At 30.7% G+C, this 17,478-nt stretch overlaps 1 long non-coding RNA gene across 1 annotated transcript; it reads right to left on the reverse strand.

The window, feature by feature from the left end:
• Positions 1-400: 400 nt before the first annotated feature.
• LOC128172867 (uncharacterized) lies at positions 401-1,378 on the reverse strand. Its single transcript, XR_008242376.1, has 3 exons — positions 1,271-1,378; positions 782-878; positions 401-653 (listed from the first exon to the last, which is right to left on the reverse strand). It is a non-coding gene; the product is annotated as an uncharacterized LOC128172867 (long non-coding RNA).
• Positions 1,379-17,478: the final 16,100 nt, after the last annotated feature.

Here is a 17,478-nt window from a genome sequence, read left to right on the forward strand (position 1 = left end):
TGTCGACACAATATGGAGAGTGGAAAAGTCAGAATAGAGTAATAATTGAACTAGTGGTGGCAGATCTTGGTAAAAGTAAAATGAAAACATCTTTCAACCGTTTATTGGTTTGGGTTTCATTTTAATTTGCAATACCTGATTTATTCACGTTTTTTCTGATATACATTATTTTACTTAAAGTTCATTTTTTAGATGTTCCTTTCTTAATTACTTAAGAAAAAAATTAATTGGCATATCATATTGTTGTAATTAATTTCTAGCGAAAAATAAAAACTTACTCAGAGAAGGCGTTGCCATTTCCTAAAGGATAATTTGTCCCAATTAATATAATGTATTATTTACTCACCAAATTTTTCATTGAACAAAAATTTCGTCATTGTCACATTTATAAATAGTTTTATTACATGTAATACGCATAAAACAATATGATAAGATATATGGACATAATATCGTTGTATGATACTGTTATCAATAAAAGTTACATTAACTCATTCCTTTGAAACAAATTTTCATTGGCTTCAGAATCTCCCACAGTTTACGCTACTTTTCTTCAGAGCAATTTGTAAGTCTTTTCATTCACAACTGGCTATCTTAAACTCGTCTTCAGTCCAAGCATGCAAATATTTTTTCTTGGGTTTTTTTTTTTTGGCTACCTGATTAGAAAAATTATATATATATAAGCTTAAAAATTAAGATATGTAATAGTAATAATGCATAAATTATACAGTTACGTTAATAAAAATGACTATTTGAATTATTTAATTTTATACTTTTTACAAACCTTTTCTTTCCATAGTTCGGTGACTTGCATCTCCGGCAGGCCCCGGCTATTAAACAAACTCTTAATGAAAATACACAAGTTCGTGGACATCGGCAATCTAAAACAAGTTTGAAAAAAATAACATATTTTTTGAATTATTCCATCAATGTTTCAAAATGAACATTTTCGAAAAAACAGATATAGATATGTACGAAATGAACATTTCAAGAAAAAATCCAAAATTATATATCAAATTTACATTTCCGAAAAATGAAATAAAATCAATCAAAATGTTTATTTCCGAGATATTCTATACATAAATACAAAATGTATATTTTCAAAAAAATTCAATAAAATAAAATTACTTTTCTTAAAATTTCTGAAAAGATATATTAGTTGTGCTCAGATTCTGAAAAATTCCGAAATGAATTTTGAATAAATAAATTGCTTACACAAACCAAGTTGAGTTTTTATTGAATTATTAAACTTTTTGACACAAACAACTCTTACCATGAATAATTTTCAAGATATGAGGCGGGGATGTCTGTAAACTGGAATCGAAGCAAACTGAAATCAGCAGTACAACCACAAATGTGCTTGCAAGGTTCCTCATCTTAGTTTGATATTGTTTTTAACATTTTCAAAACCGATCGTCTTATATAACAAAGCTTTTCTCCGCCGAAAGAAAAACAGCCCTGATTGGTCCATTATATAAGGAGGAGGGATTTTCATTGACTGTCATTCAATAAATCGTTGAGATATCCAATTGCATATTAAAAACAATTATCAGGTAAGTTACAGTTAAAAGTAATTTCTTTAGGATTAGAAAATTGTGATTGTCCATATGTATGTAAGCTTGGAATTTTTATTTTTAAACGAATTCCATTCTGGATACTAATTGACAAATTACTTGGATAAAAATAGCAAAATGTAACACGAATTGACTTAAAGGGGCATTGTCACGATTTTGGCCAAAAATGATTTTTCCGATTTTAATATTTACAATGCTTCAAAAGCATTTTGAATAGGCAACCAAAATTTGAGTGTCATTTGTAGAGTCAAAAGAGAGTAACAGAACTTGAAATTCTTCGTTTACATTTTGAAGTTGAAGTAAATTTCAGTTTTAAACATAAAACGATTGTGTTAAACGCTAGAAACTGTGCATCTATGCTTAAAATAAATAAAAAGATAGAGAAATAGGCTGTAAAAAGATTTTTATTGGTATATTGAACCTATGTAAACAAAAACAGGGCATGAGCCTTGTTTACAAGACAAAGAAGTGTGAGCCCTGTATCTTGCTTACAACTCTACGAATGACTATCAAATTTTATTCCATAATTAGAAATGCATCTCTAAAGCATTGTAAATAATGAAAACATCAAAGTAGAATTTGACCAAAATAGTGACCATGTACCTTTAATGTCTTTAACATTAAGTTTGCATTTAAGTTTGTATTTACGTCAAATCATACAATTATAATTGTTATGACGAAAACATGCTTCCTATATCAATAATGTAATTATTCTATTATTAAACTTTTAATATTTTTTAATATAATACCATAACTATTCGTTGCCACCTGTTGTTTAAAAGCAATATCACAAAACTGGGATAGAAATATTTATACTTGTCGCGTGCGAAATCTGTCTGCGCACTATTCGAAATATGTTGATAATAATAGTTAACGTCTTAAGGCTCTCAATCTACATCCACAATTTGCACTAAAGTAAAAATAAGTAATAAAAGTATTCTTTGTTACAACTATGGGTCAAAATACAAAAGATTCATGCATCTAGAAACATTCCTATCGTTAAAGGGGCATGATCAGAATTTTGATTTAAAATTTTTTTCCCGTTTTAAATGTTTTAGTAAATGCAACTTTAAATGTTTCAGTGGTAGGGTTATAAGCGAGATACATGTTTTAGTAAATGCAACTTTAAATGTTTCAGTGGTAGGGTTATAAGCGAGATACATGTTTTAGTAAATGCAACTTTAAATGTTTCAGTGGTAGGGTTATAAGCGAGATACAATGCCCACAATTCTTTGTCATGTAAAGATATCTAGAGTCATGTTTTTGTTTACGTTTTGAATTTTGAAGTGGAAGATCTGGTTGTAGACTTAAATTATGTGTGGTAAACAAAAAGAATTAATTAGAAGAGAGAAAAAATCAGAATTGAAAAATAACATCTACCAATAAATTGTACTTATGTAAACAAAAACAGGGCATGAGCCTTGTTTGCATGTCATAGAGTCGATAGCTCTTTTATGACTCTTAGACAGACGCTCAAATATTGATTAATTATTTGAAATGCGATTTCACAGCATTGTGAACAACAGAAATAGAACAATAAAATTTGATAAATAAATCGCACCCGTTTGAACAGCAGCTTAAGCTAAAATAAATCTTTTGATTTTTCATAACCAATCACACTGTTCAGTTGATGTAATAGAATAAGAGAATAAGTTGATAATATTCAAATTAAGGAAAAACAATTCAAACAATCATAACTTACGATCACCAAACTTTAATTAACCTTCAATACAAGGTTATGTGATATGTCCTGCTCCCCCTTCCGGCACAGCATTGAGGGGTTTCACATCATTAGAAGAGTAAGCAAAAATTCGTGTCTCATCTCACATTCATTTCAAAATGACTTAGATATGTATGTTTTTTTTTTTATTTTTGAATGGTCTTTTTATAAGGCGAATGCTGATATTTTACAAAAGATTACAACAGGAGTTTATTTTTTCCGATATTTATTTCCAATAGTACGTGTAACAAAACAAAATGCACATGATCAGAAGTTACTTATACGAAGTATTTTCTGTGAGAATGGATCAGAACCAGACAGAAACTAATATCTACACAAACAGCAAGAAGACACACCTTTTTGATATCATGAGCATGAACTACAGTTGTAGTGTAGTATGTATCCTATCAACTATCAAGTTTTATGGTCTATAGATAATACAAAATGTATTCTGCTTACTCATAGAATTATTTCAAACGTTACGTCATTTCATGTTACATTTTGCTATTTTTTATCCAGGTACTTTGTCAATTAGTATCCAGAATGGAATTCGTTTTAAAAACCCACCTCACATACATATGTACAATCACATTTTTCTAATCCTAAAGAAGTTACATTTAACTGTAACTTACCTGATAATTGTTTTAATAGATGATTTAAAATCTCAACGATTTATTGAATGACAGTCAATGAAAACCCCTCCTCCTTTTATAATGGATTAATCTGGGCTGTTTTTCTTTCGACGGAGAAAAGCTTTGCTATATAAGAAGATTGGTATTGAAAATGTCAAAATAATATTAAACTAAGATGAGGAACCTTGCAAGCACGTTTGTGGTTGTACTGCTGATTTCAGTTTGCTTCGATTCCAGTTTACATACACCCCCGCTTCATTTCTTGAAAATTATTCATGGTAAGAGGTGTTATGTCAAAATGTTTAATAATAAAAAAAAATCAACTTGGTTTGTGTAAGCAATTGCATTAATTAAAAATTTATTTCGGAATTTTTCAGAATCTGGGTATAATTAAAATATCTTTTCAGGAATTTTAAGAAGAGTAATCTTATTTTATTTTTTTCTTTGATTTTTTTTGGAAATGTGCGTTTTGTAGTTATGTATAGAATTTTTCGGAAATAAACATTTTAAATGAATTTATTTGACTTTGTGGAAATGTAAATTTGATATAATAATGGATTTTTTTCTTGAAATGTTCATTTTGCACATGTCTATATCGAAAATGTTCATTTTTAAACGTTGCTGGAATACTTCGAAAATTATGCTATTTGTCCTTACATTTTTTAGATTGCCGATGTCCACGAACTTGTGTTTTTTCATTAAGAGTTTGTTTGATAGCCGGGGCCTGTCGGAGATGCAAGTCACCGAACTATGGAAAGAAGAGGTTCGTCAAAGTATAAATTAAAATGATTTTAATAATCATTCTTATAAACATAATTGTATAATTCATGTATTATTTACTTTAACATATTTATTTTTAAGCTTCAATATTTTTTTCTAAACAGGTAGCCAAAAAAACCACCCCAAAACGCCTGGACTGAAGACGAGTTAAATATAGTCAGTTGCGAATGAAAAGTCTTACAATTTGCTATGAAGAAAAGTAGCGTAAACTGTTGGAGATTCTGAAGTCCATGGAAAGAACTATATATAATATTAGTCAAATTTGGCCCCCATTTATAATTAGCAATTTCTTTAAGGGTTTCAGGTTCATTATATTGTTATGTTATTTTTCAGAAGAGTTGATATAAAATTTATTTTTGGCCTATTTTTTTTTTTATTTCTGTGCGCTCATTAGCAGTATATGACGTCAGAAGTGACGCTGTTTTTATAAATCAATCAAAATCAGTGAAAATTTGACATTTTTCAATTTTTTTTTCGAATGGGAAGTATAGAGCGACGCTTTGAACAAGAACAAACTTTTTGTCACTTATAAGTACTGGATAGATACATCTTGGTGAAAATATTTTGGTTGTTCAAGCAATCGGTCAATGTTTTGTTGAAGAAAAAACTGCTTCAAACTAAGCCGTTTTATGCTAAAAATGCGAAAATGGCGGGAAAAGCTAAACTTTCTGATGTCATATTTTTTAAATTGTGGGCACTTAAATCAAAATGAAAATTATGAAAAAACTTAAAATGTATATCTGTTCAAAGAAAACAAAGAATAAGAGTAAAATGACTATGTTCATTTAAGGGGCCATTTTAGGCTCAAACCATATATAGTCCTTTGTTTCAAAGGAATGATTTTATGTTACTTTTATTGATATTATTATCAAACAACGATATCTTTTCTATATATCTCATTATATTGTTTTATGCGTATAACCTGTAATAAAACTATTTATAAATGTAACAATGACGAAATTTTTGTTCAATGAAATATTAGGTGAATGAATAATAGATTGTTCAATTGGACAAATAATCCTTTAAGAAATTGCAAGGCTCTATCTGAACAAGCTTTTTTCGTTATGGATTAATTTGTATTATCAAAAAGAAAAATATATTATTATTATTACTATTATTTAATTATTATTTAATTGTCCAAAGTATTCATGCAGTTAATGCATGTAATTACATGTATGTATGTCATTAACCGCCCTCCCACTTTCCATATTAGACATAAATTACGTTATGCAAGCCTATCTCTTATTTTTTGCTATCCAGGAGTCTGGAATGCGAGGATGTTGACAAATCAAATGGTAAAGTAAGTATATATTACATGTAATGGGCTGAAGCTTTCTTCAGTTACAGCTTCCCACCCGACAAAGCGTCTGAACTCAGATCACGCAGTTTTACTTTAATATCTTTCTCAACATCAACGAAAATTCAGGTCTCATTTTCCTACATTTTGGATAGCTTTTCACCAGTTTAAATTTGAGTTATATTAATCACTTGGTTATCATTATATCTTTATGAAAATAAATCAAAGACTCTCGAACGACATTGCTTATATCCGCTTCCAGGTTGCTCCCGTAAATTTTAGGAGAGCCGGACACTTTATATTTTATATAAAACAAAAGGACATATTCATATGATCCCTTATAGAGTTTATTATTCTCAAAAGAGAATACGATCTTGCGTTGTTAAAAAAGTTGATCTGCCAATTGAAAAAAAAAATACAATAAAAACCATTTAATAAAAGGGGAACAGAATCATTCATTTTTTAATTCTTAACAAAGTATATAAGGTTAACAAATGAGATTTTTTAGAACCCTCAAACAAACACAGTTTAACGTTCCTGTACTTTTAAGCATCAAGTGATGTACTTAAGTAAGTGCCTCAGATAAACAAGTTTTGCATATTGTTAAGAATTTATTACCCTAGACGACGTGGATGACGACTTTTTATTTATGAGGATTTATGAATATATTACATATACATTAGAATTGATAATACAATATACCTTTGACCCTGTTTTGAGATTCATTTAGAATAGAAACAGCACCATGTGTAGATGAAATGTCACAGATTCATGAAAAAAAACCCAGAATCATTGGTTCTGAAAAGAATTTTTTTCAGTTTGACCATAGGATTACGGTTTTTTTAAACTTAAAATCATTTAATTTCTCCATCATCATTGCTTTGATTATTTACATAAAAACAAAAGAAACATTTCTCTTTGTATACTGCCAAAGCTTTTTTGAGTATAGCATGCATGTTAGAAGTCAGTATATGCTGAGCAAGAACCACATTTTCTGAAAGTAAATTTTAAAAATCGATAATCTTAAAACTGTTCAACCAATTTATCTTCTTGTTTTAAGACCATAATTTATAATGCAGGACAATAATATTTTGTACTTATGTTTAATATAATCTTGGTTAATATTAGCCATATGACTGCACAAGCAGTTTCATGCTTTTACTATGCACTAGACCTTCCTATGTGCCCACATTGATTTGATATTATAAATACATGTATGTCTCTGCTTTAAGTCACCACCAATGGTCAATGATAACTTTGTAAACGATGACATTTTTCAAAATTGTATTTTGAAATGGGTCTTAGTTTTCTTAATATATCAACCAAACATTAAGACGCGAGAGAATTCAAATTCAGTTGTACAATGAAATCCCAGTACTTTAGTTTATAGAGACAAAAAATATGCAAATAAATAAAAAGTGCACCTGGGAGTCTTGATTATATCTTTATGTTGTTTGTATGTTTCTTTTTTTTGGTAATTATTATTATGATGATTTTTATTAAAAACCAACTATTTTTGTCCATATTTAAATATTCAGCTTATTATAAAGATTTTATATCATCTGTAATGTGTATCAAAATACAATAAATGAAAGAGAGTGCTGAAGAAAATGAACATTGAATTTTTTTTTCACTGTAACTTTTTCTTATATTTCATATTCACCAGACGCAATACAACAACTGCGACGACTTAAGAGAAATATGGATAATCTAAAACCAGTAAATAAAAGGAGCAAAGTTTCACTGTATATTAAATTTTATTGAGGAAATGTGAATTTGGGATCAATTTAATTTGTTCTGTTCCTTAATGTCAGAAGCTTTTTTAAGTATAAAGAATTGAGGCTTAATGACAGAGAACAGGGACATTTTTAATGAGGATAATTTATGGGCGGTGGAAAGGGTTCTAAAAAAAGACGTCAATGCAAAACGAACAACACAATTTAAAAAAAAACCATAATGCTTAAATATGAACCATACCAGCTTCAATCAAAATCAGCAGCCTCTTCTGCAAAATCGTTGCCAAGTTCAAGTTCATTTATTTTCACTCATAGCATATAATGTTACATGAGGTGCAGAAGAATTATTTACAAAAGTATAAGAAAAGCAGGATTTACAAAATAAGTAAACAATGAATTTGTTATATATAGTTGTTACGTAGGATGACCGACCAAATCAAATATTTTTCTAATTAAAGTACATATTTTCATAAGTATTACATGAATTAATGATGACTTAAATGTTCTAAATTTTAAGGTGTTTGGTTTTGAAGATAATAATTACTAAACAATTTTTTTCTTACAGGTGACTATGCACTACATTCTAAAACATAACAAAATTCATCGCCAATTTTAATGGCTTCACATAAGCCGCACTTACGGTCTTCAAGTGTTCCACCTACCAATTTCTATAGGGAGGTGATGGTTTGTAGTTCTATATTAAAGGTCAGACGATACGTTCTTCAGTTTTATATAACTTTTTCCAGGAATTTGTTAATGGTTTACTACTACTTTGACAAGCTTTATTGCAAAAAATTAGGGTACCTTACAGGCATTTCTGCAAAATACTAGAGTATGCAATTTCTTATATAATCTTCTTGAAAATACACTTAAATTGCTGATATATAAATAAACAAATATACAGCACATCACAATTCACTATATTTGAACTCCATCTCGGCCGGGGCAGGGCTTTGAACTCACAACCTTTAGAACCTATACGCTTCGGGCAGAGTGCGGCCACGGTTCCAACCACTCGGCCATCTAGACATAAATCCATATACAAGTAAATTTTAATCATCATAAAATTAATATTTTTTATTGGAACTCTTTATTACGAGGAGATACAAAAAAGATGCTCGAGGAACGTGTCGTCTGACCTTAAAAAATAAGTTTCTTTATTTTCGTGGTAGTACATGTATTAATAATTAGTATTCAAAACAAAAATTAGATTTAAAATACGATAAATAGCATCTTTTGACGAACTATCTAATTCCCTATTCCATTTTGGACAAATTGATCTTTAAGATATTGTTTGACAATATTTTCTAACCATTTTGCGTTAGCAGGATTTTGCGGTGCCGTACATAGGATAAGCCACATCTATCAAGAATGTTTTTTTAAACAAACTAGCCACTTATTATTAATTTCACCTCCAGTGTAACAATTGTAAAGATACATATACATAGTTTTACACAACTCATTCTCCTGGCAAAAAATCATCTTTGCCCAAAATCCAATCATTCTCGTATAAATTGTTATATATAATTGAAAACGACCCGTCTCCCCATAAACCATATAACTAGGGGTACTACTTTTCAAGTTAGGCATGTGTTTAAGAAACCTTAAATGTACACGCTCGAGAACATCAATATTTTCGTAACCCAATATTTCACAAGAGTATAGTAAAACAACCCTGTCAAATAAGTCTAATTGAATATCAAAGGACATGCATGTCAAACTTTTTTATTTTTCTAATAATACCATACAAAGCTTTCTGGGATTGAGTGCACAAGTGTTTCTTGGCTTTACAAGAAGAGCTAGGTCGGGAAAATAATATTCCTAGGTAGTTATACTCTTTAACTACTTTTAATTTATCATTATTGTACATAAATGAGCACTTACGAGCAGGTCCTTTGGAGAATATCATAACTTTTGTTTTTTCACATTAACTGTAAGTTTCCAGATTTTACAATATATACAAAATTCGTACAGCGCATATTGTAAAACTTGGACTGACTCTGTTACATGTATGTAGTATGACATTGTCGTCAGCATAAAATAAGATAAAAAGTTTACTGTATACAAGCAACTCTTCTTCTAAATCATTTGTGATACTACTTAACCTATTGATATTTCTCTCATTCATAAAGTTTTCTCTCTCGTTGATATACATGGAAAAAGGAAAAGGTGATAAATTTTCTCCTTGACGTACGCCAAGGTTACAAAAGAAAAAAGGTGAACTTTCGTCATTCAGTTTTACTTTTGACTTGATACCGTTGTACATGTTTTTTTGAGAATGTAGGCTTTTGCCAGTTATACCACTTTTATAAATTTTAAACCATAAACCTTCACGCCACACATTGTCAAATGCTTGCTTAAAATCTATAAAAGCACAAAACAGTTTCTTTTTTCAATGCATTAAAGTATGTGACAAAAAATACAATAATATAATGTTTTCAAGAGTAGACTTTCCTAAATCCAGACTGACAACCGCTAAAAGTTTAAATCATCAGAAAACATTTCAAGTTGACTGCTTAAAACGCTTGTAAAAAAAAATCCAAGACAGCATAACAAAGTAATAGGTCTGTAATTCTCCGGTTGTGTTGGGTCACCTTTATTTTTATACACTGGTTTAACTATACTAGTTAACCATTCATCAGGTAGAGTTCCTGTATCGTAAATATTTATTTAAACAACATCACATATAGAGGTAAAAATATTGCAATAGTTGAAACAATATGTTCATTCAATTCTTGATCACAACCCGGAGATTTATTTTTTTTTTTAACTTTTTAACTGCGGAGAGGCTTTCTTTCTCGGTAATAGTACTATCAAGAAACTCAAAACCAGCTTTCTAACACTCAAAACTTGGTTGCTTCATATTATAACTATCGGTGCATTCAGTTTCATTCATATTCTGCAAGAAATCATACATATCATCAATATTGACAGAGCATTTACTAACTTGATCCGATTGATTTAAAATTTTCCAGAGGTAATTTTACTGCGAAGATTTTTTTAATTTCTGGGATAAATAAGCCTTGTAATCTTCAATACATCGGTTTAGAGTTGTCTTGTATTCTTTGCTTTCTACCTAAGAGGGGCTTTGGTTTCTTTGGACTTATATTTATTGTGGATTTTCTTTGCTAAATGGAATTTTCTTCGTGATGATTTGCAGCTTTTATTAAACCATTGTTTAGACTTTTTTTCGCCTTTCACAAATATCAACATACATAGATGCATAAAAAACTATCACCGATGAAACACCATCAGTCATGCACTGAATTAACGCTAGATGGCGTGCATAGAGGTATTAGGAGAAATAGTACCTTGGAGAAAAAACGTAACATTATCTGTTTCGTAATTCAGTATGTTTTGAAAAGTTATTTGTTTTGCATTAATGTCTTTTCCCTTTTCGCCGTCCATAAAAATGCAACTTACATTGTTTTAAAAAGTTAACTCAATAATTTTGAGCCTAGCCCGGCAATAATGTCTACATATATGTTTATTGTTAATAATTCTCACCACCTTTACATAGCTATGCTGTGGACTTGGAATATTCCCTACACTATGGACATTATATTGCACGAATGAGGAGATGTTTGGTCATCCCAATAAATTTATTTTGAAGCATCATGTTTCAAGCACGAGTTATTATGAAGTTGTTGTTACCATAGCATGGATGTCAATTTTCATATATATTATCTTGGTTACTTAAAACTGAAACAACAATTTAAATGTTTATCCATAAATACCATTCATGTTTAAATAAATGAAAAATTTGTATTTTTAAAGTGTTTTTAAAGTTATGGTAACAATATTAAAGAATTAATTTGCCTATGAATAATTTTCCGTATATTTTAAAAAATTTACATTTTTTTTTTGTATGCGATTGATTCAAAACTGCTGCATTTGCTTACAATTTGTGTCCAAAGAAGCTAGAAATGGCATTTTTAAAAATTCTTTTAACTCTGTTACCAAGGCAACCTGTCCCCATAGCAACCGTAAAAAGTGTTTCGCCTCTTTATTCAAGAGAGGGTATCATGAAGAATATCGGTGACTATGCGTGATAAATTTTGATTTTTTCACATAATTGATTCAAACAATTCTTTTAATCAATCGTTGATGAACATTAGTATGCAGAATGTTTTAAATATTTACTAAAGTTAAATTGACTGCTGAGGGTCATTACCCACAACACATGGTTCAATATTTAAAAAAAAAGGTATTTAACAAATTATCATTTCTATAATTTATATAAAAAAAATGATTAGAGAGCTGAAACAGTCAAACTTTATCAAACTTGTATCTCAGAGAGATGACTTATAAATCACAACCCTGACAATATAACCTACTACGATCTCGGTGCAAAATTTCTGCATCAGAAATTCATACTTTCATACTGTAAAATACAAGTTGCAATTTAATATGGAATAAAAGTACACGTCCTTTCATCTTTTTATGTTATTTACTGGTGTATTTTAAAGTTTTAATAACATAAATGCTTAATATCAAGATATGTATCATTCTAATGAAATCACCAAATAACCTTTGCACGTCCAAATCAAAATGTTTAGCGGTTAAACCGCAAAGCATTATAAGGCAAACGAGGGATTTCATAACAGAAGTTGCAGTTAAATATAAAATTTAAGTACATGTGTTTTCATCATTTTATTTTATTTACTGGTTTTTATTTACGTTTTCACAATATAAAAATAAATATAAGAATACGTGTATTTAATGAAATCACCAAATAACATTAGCAAATACCCAATCAAAATATCTCTAGTGTTAAGCGGATAAACTAGTAAAGCAATATAAGGCACACGAGTGATTTGAAAATGTTAAAATAATACAAAACTTTTCTAAAATGAGGAAAGTGACCAACGTCGTTTTGGTTGTGCTGATGATTTCAGTATGCTTCAAATTAAGCGTTCAGGCCCCACAACCTAAGATCTTGACGCTTTTACGTGGTAAGTCTTTGTTGAACGTTTTTGTAACGATTAGTTAATTATTTTTCTTTTAATTCTCAATGTATCATATCTTTTCCTTTAATCTATAAGCACCATTCGTTTTTTTTTTTTGCTTTAACATGAATTTAAAATAACTTTTGCTTGCTAAATCCATCTCTTTCCATCTGAAATTTACATATAAAAAATTGAATTTATCATGGAGTTGCCCCCCCCCCCCCCCACTTGTTTGGGAGTATGTAAAAAATGGAATGAAAATAAGGAAATTAAGAGTGAAATTGAAGGTATAAATATACCATGCCAGAACCCCCCCCCCCCCCCCCCCCCCTCGGATTAGGATTTTAAAGATTTTGAAAGGTTGCCTTTTTTTTGCTTGTCAAGATTTTTTGGACGAGTTTTTGGATGACGATGCTACGTGCCTGAATTATTGCTCTATATTTTTCAGATTGCCAATGTCCACATTGGTGTCAAAATCATCTGAGGTTTTGCTTAGTAGCCGGAGCTTGTCGGAGATGCAAAACGCCAAGTTATGGAAAGAAAAGGTATGCCCGGTATTTCAGATGAAATGACGATGTGCATGTTTTGAAAAATATTATTCAAACCCTATGAATGCGTCATGCTGCTGACCGACTTAAAACATCTTTATTAATTTTTTTCATCAATAGGTAGATGAACAAATAGAGATTATGTAATTCAGGATTCCCTTCCAACCAATGGCAAAGCCATATTGTGTAATTAACAGACCATTGTGAGGGGGCCAATGAGTTTTATATAGAAAAGACCAGCAATGACGTTGACATTTTATATAATTGATATATTTGTTGAAGTGTTCACCAACTTCATTATACTAACAATTAAATATTTGAACGGAAACCATTTTGTTGATAGTTAGAAGAAATATTCGCGAAGAACTATACGCTAATTGTAATTTTCCACTGTTGTACAACGAAAAAAAACCCCGCTGAATATAAGGTAGGTATCAATTATCCAGCATGATTTCTTCATCTTCCCTCAGTATTAGAAACATTTTTAACAAGAGATTGGTCTTTCCGTAGGGCGTAGCTATCTATTTCTTGCGTCAAAACAAGTTAAAATGACACAGTTTCAAGCGAAATATGCACCGATTGTGTAGTCTTAGCTCAACAGCCAGACAAATCTTGTTGATTTCAGAGAGCCAATGCTGACTGGCCAGCAATTAAATAGACAGGAGTCTGAATAGGTACAGCTTGATGATTTTTTTTAAAGCTAGAGATCCTGAGCAATATGTCGCGATCGGCAATCCGAAAGAGCTAAATGTTGTTCGGCAAAGTCCCCATGATTATGCGTAATCTTACGCTGATGATTTCAATGCAAGTGTAAAGAAGAATAATGACCTTCGTAGAATAATGACCGGGGTCATTTTTCGACGTAGAATAATGACCCCCCCCCCCCTTGCTGTAGAATAATTGGATATTTCTGAAGAAAAAATACCCAGGGGTTATTTTTCTTCATGTTAAACATGAAGAGAAATGACCCTCGTAGAAAAATGACTCCTGCTGTATACAATACTAGAACTGAAGAACCACGTATCCAAGATATCTGACTTTGAAATCCCTTGAATTTTTACTCTGTTCAGCTGATTCGAAGTTATAAACACCGAACTTGTAAAGAAATCGCTGTATACAGTTTTTCATATCCGTAGCAAACAAACACAGACATACTTTCATTGCCACAAATTGATTGTTAACAGTTACCTTTCTTCTCTCGTCGACGTATGGCGGGAAATGACGCTGCACATTTTATATACATGCAGCTTTATTATTTAAAAACGATATTTGATTTTTAAAAAAATGTGCACAGCTTGCTAAACTTAATTTTATCGCGATTTTACAATTGCTTCGGCAACAAATTGCCAGGTTTACACGTCGTGCGTGTTTAGAAATCTGTACAGGTGTTGCTACTGTTGCAAAAGCCATCCCATAATTAACAAAAACAGATATGGGTTACCCCATATCCAAGATATTCGACTTTTAAATTACTTGAATTTTTACTGTGCTTAGCCGATCATTGTTAAAAATCATAGTTAAATCAAAATCACTGAACTTGTTAAGAAAACTAGCGAATATAGTTTTTCATGTCCGTAGCAAATACTGCCACCACTGTCAGTCTTGCATCACTAGCAAACAGTGCACACATCGTTACAGTTTACACGAGTGCGATCAGAAATGTGTTGCAGGTGTTGCATAACCCTTCCGTCATTAGAAAAAAGAAAAAAAAAAACACTCAAACACAATAAATAAAGAGATTGTGATAACTAACGAACAATAATCATGGAAGTAATATAATTGTAATAATATAAGCAATATTCATTAGTGAAAAATTGTCAATCGAAGAATGACCTATATTTTCGTGAAAAAAGACTGAGGAGGCAGATAGCGTAGGAATATGAATACTTCACATTTATATTTTTTTGAAAAAGGCGGTTTTTAAAAATTATTTTACGTTAATTTTGTTTTTTTTCACGTGTAAAATATACAATGATATTCTAAACATTTTTTATAATGTTGTATCTGCTGATGATGAATGGAACTATATTTTTCAGCGCAATGGTGTAAAGAGTACCTGACTTTTGTAATATATCTTGAATAGATAGTAAGCACTGATCGAATATATTTAAAAAGAAAAACCAAAGAAACACAAATTCATACAGAATGAGTATTTTATATTCTCTTTCAGAGGAAATTGTGTGATAAATAACGAACAATAATCATGAAAGAATATATGTTGTAATAATATAAGCAATATTCATTGGTGAATGAATTGTCAATCGAAGAATGATATATGTTTTCGTGAAAAAGACTAAGGAGGCGGATAACGAAGGAATATGAAAACTTCTTATTTACATTTCTAGGTTAAAGTATTTTTTTAAAAAAATCATTTTACATCTGTTTTGTTTTCTTCTACGTAATACATATACATCGATATTGTAAACATTTGTTGTAATGTTGTATTTGTGATCATGAATAGACTGTATTTTTTTAAGAGCATTTGTGTGAGGAGTACCTGACAATAGTAAATCATAAATAGATAATCAATGCTGATCGAATATAATGAAGAGATTATTTCTAAAAGCGTTGATAAGGGGTTCGGGCTCCTTTTAGGGGTTTACATCCCTCTTGATTTTGATCACACGAACTTAGTAACCCACGCGTTAAGTAGCGGAACTTTCTAAATATTTATAACATGCACCTGAAGGCTTTTATCAATAATTAAATGTGTCCATTTAGCTCACTAGACCTTCATTTTTTTTTAACTTTTCACAACGATATTGTGCTGAGTGGTGGGCCGTCATCTCCCTTTTCTTTAAAGTGTACATCAAACAAATTACAGGGCCGTGCAAAATACCTTAAGAGGCTACTATTTCCAGGTCTCAAATTTGCGCTGTACGGGTACCAAAAAGTGGTTCCAAGGGGTTTATATCTCCCTTGATTTTGATCACAAGACTCATTTATATTTCTTATCCAGGCGATCTTTACTGCCTCAGAAGTTGTCAATGTTCGTACAAATTATTGATGCATTAATCATCTTGACATTAATGAAAGTATGCCGATGATAAAGTAAAATATATTTTCTTTTTGAGTACTCCCAGTACTCTCAGTACTTTGATGATTTTCCTTATTAGCCGTTGGCTTCTACTGTTTTAATGGCTGCTGTTAGTGGCTCCTAACTTCAGCTTTGTTATAATACCTAACAATGGAGTGAACTTTTCATAATTTTGTTTCATCATTAATTCTGGGAGATGCACTTGCATACCTAGTAGTTTGTAGTAGGGGAAAATCGTCAATGCAAGTTTAATTCATGGATAATATCGAGTCTACTCTTTCATCGCCAATAAACAGAATTTTGTTTTATAGTGTTTTGTATCTCGAAATAATTTAAATGTGCTATTGCTCGTAATAATGAGATACAGAGGTAAATGTAACTCGTTAAAATGCATATATGACAACCATACCACGATACAATATGTCAGTTTCTTTTTATAACGGATTTTATTCTTTAAGATATACCCCTTATTTCACTTTAAGTTTATTTGAATATGAATTTTTATTTGTTACTTTCTATGAACTGCAGGAAAAATGACAATATTGTAAGGACTATTTCACAAATAATAAAAAATTATACTGAAAAAGCTTATATAAAAGGGGGTCATTATTCTTCAGGGGTCACTTTTCTTCATGTAGAATGTGCTCGTTTTTATGAAAAAGACACTTATTCTTCGGACAAAAGGGTCATTTTTCTACGTAGAATAATGATTGAAGGTCATTTTTATGCGTAGAATAATGACCGGGGGGGGGGGGGGGGGGGCGACTTTCTACTTAATACCGAACTTATCTTACCGAACGTAGAAAACGGGGCAAGACAAAAAAATCCACTGTGTATTATACCTTTTGTTTATCGAAGGAATAGTGTCAAAATCTGAGTTTCAAAAAGAGGTCATGAGTAAACCCAAACATTTAAGCATATCAAATGCAATAATGACGAAAACGAGACTGGGGCATATTGTGCTGAATCACAGCTTAAATCTGAGAAATGATATCTTAATCAGAAAATTAAAACGTTAAGATAACTAGATATTTAAACTCAAATCAAGGAAATAAAAACTACAGAAAGCGCAAAGCACATCAAAGAAAGTGATGGAATCTAAGGGAGTGCAAAATAAAAGAAAACACAATGTAAGCGAGATTAAGACGAAACAAAATGACATGTGTTATTCAAATCAACTCGTATGAAAACAAAGCACGACGAAATGC

Source organism: Crassostrea angulata, chromosome 1 (assembly GCF_025612915.1).
Source record: "Crassostrea angulata isolate pt1a10 chromosome 1, ASM2561291v2, whole genome shotgun sequence".
Classification (NCBI taxonomy): domain Eukaryota; kingdom Metazoa; phylum Mollusca; class Bivalvia; order Ostreida; family Ostreidae; genus Magallana; species Magallana angulata.